The sequence below is a fragment of the Pundamilia nyererei genome, unplaced genomic scaffold (genome assembly GCF_000239375.1).
Source record: "Pundamilia nyererei isolate P.nyererei 1_Seehausen unplaced genomic scaffold, PunNye1.0 scaffold00001, whole genome shotgun sequence".
Taxonomy (NCBI): domain Eukaryota; kingdom Metazoa; phylum Chordata; class Actinopteri; order Cichliformes; family Cichlidae; genus Pundamilia; species Pundamilia nyererei.
In genome coordinates, this window is record NW_005187402.1 from 74,225 (window position 1) to 76,415 (window position 2,191).

Genomic DNA, 2,191 nt, shown 5'->3' on the forward strand with positions numbered 1-2,191 from the left:
ACACATGTTTCTTTTCCAACTATTTATTTATGAGTGAAGTATGTATGTGTATATATGTATATATTGTACTATTCTTAGTTAGTGTATTGTCTGTCTTGTCTTAATGTTGGTTTAAAATGGAGCACTGTAACAAAAAATAATTTCCCCCAGGGATTAATAAAGTATTCTGATTCTGATTCTGATTCACCTGTCAGCTGTTTAACACCTGCTGATCACGGAGAGTGGAATATGTAAATGGATCACACCAGTTAAACAAAAACTTGTGTTTTACTGTCACAGTCTGTGTGGAGAAGAAGAGAAAACTGCCTGTTTCTGTTTATTAAGCTTCATGTCAGGAGGAAGTTCAGCTCAGCTGTTCCTCAGGTAGCTGTGAAGATCAGCTGCTATTATTTGGCACAGGGGAAAGTGGGGCGATTTGGTTTTTGATTGTTGCGTATGAACAGTTATAGAAAAGTCTGAAAACATTTCACAGATGTGTTAGAGATTTGGTAAGCTAGACTGTGAGTCGATACTCAAAACTGTTGGATGATGCCTTTTTTCAAAATGGTGTTGTTGGGGTAATTTGTGCCAAGGGGCCACACTTATGAATATTTTAAACATATTATTTTATTGTAACTGTAGATTGTATTTTTATAGTTTTCCACTGTGACATTCTTAATTTCAGACCAAAAACAGAAACAGACCCTCATGCCACAGAGTTATAATAGAGAGAGTTTACTGAGTGAACAAGGTGGAGAAGGGAAGTCCATTCGTCAGGTGGCGAGGAAGATCAACATCCAGGATGACATTAAAATGATACATGGAAAAGAAGAAGATGGATGGTGTAAAAGTGAATATGTAAAGCTAGCTAATATATAATATAACGTAATATAATGTTTGTGCTTTTGTTTTAGTAACTTACTGTGTGACCAGACGTGAATGTTGCAAACGGAAACTAGCTTGATGTAACAAAAGACGCAAGAAAACTGCAAACTACTGATAATGGAGAAAAGGTAGAGAAAAACAATAGTAGAAAAATGAATGGCTCTAGCTACAGTCGACAGGGGAATAAGCTCTTACGTTGGTTCGTTGTCTGATACACGGCAAGGAATAATAAAAGTCATTCAACAACCATCAGTTCTGGCCTTCTCAGTTCGGCTGGATGCTACAGATGGAAATGCCATCAAGTCTTTGACACAACATCTAAAAGGCACTAGCAGCCTTTATATGTTCGTTTCTTTGTGAATACTCAAAAGCCAGTTCATGCACAAAGAAATTAGATTTTGATCCAGCTGGCAGGGATATCACATGCAAAAGCAGGTTTGGCTAAGTGTGCATTTATTAAGAAAAAGTAATAGAGAATATTCATAATTATTTCCCATAGAGAAAATGTGCATAAAACCATTAACCGCATCACAAAAACTTGGTGGTAGAGCCAGAAGGGAGCAGTGAGTAGCATCAACAGCTGGGATGTTATGGAGTAGGCCAGATTTGTGAAGACAACTACAGTTAATTTCGTCTTCATTTGAATGTCATTTTGTTCTGAACATGTCAGAACATTTTTACTGCTCAACATCCTGAAATATGTGTACATGTTTTAGTTGGACATTACGGTCGCTTTAAAATCACTTTAAGTAAAAACTGGCACAACTCACCCCACTCTCCCCTACATTAATTAAAGACATCTCATGCGTTCTCCTGTTAACAGCTCGATATTGCATCTTTTTTTTTAATGAACTTTATTTAGAACAATAACAATGACAAGCTCAGAGACAAGCGACATATTGAATCATTCAGAACAGAATCACACCTCCTTTTTCTTTTCTTCGATATTGCAATCTTTAACATGACCGTACAGCGGAAACGTACCTGTGTGACGTCAGCCGTTAGGTGCTCTGTGCTCGGGGTCAGAGGCTGAATAAATCATTAGATCCCCGATTTTATTTGCTTGTATCTGTTCTATCACCTTGGCGCCTCCAACCACACGCTACGCTGTGTCCCACGTTTATGACGTTACACTCTTTACCACTTTGTGTCGGGTGAATGTGACGTCACTATGTGATTATAGATGAGTAAAAAAAAACAACCCCCCCCCCCCCCCCGAAAAAACCACTGTGAACATGAATTGAATATTCAGAAGACATTTGTTTAAATAGTTCTACAAACCTGAGCTGTGGGTGTGTTAAGCTTTTTGGGGTTTTTTTGCTGGTAC

General features: G+C 38.0%; 1 protein-coding gene across 2 annotated transcripts in view; it reads right to left on the bottom strand.

Moving 5' to 3' along the window:
* Positions 1 to 2,191, bottom strand: part of cox18 (cytochrome c oxidase assembly factor COX18) — a 20,977-nt gene that overhangs the window by 17,872 nt on the left and 914 nt on the right. Inside the window, exon 1 of one of the 2 annotated variants that reach the window (XM_013908278.1) lies at positions 1,849 to 2,009. The exons of the other annotated variant lie outside the window; for it this stretch is intronic. The gene's annotated coding sequence lies outside the window, so the exon portion shown is untranslated. Of the gene's footprint in view, positions 1 to 1,848; positions 2,010 to 2,191 lie in introns of those variants that run through there. 2 annotated transcript variants of the gene reach the window in all.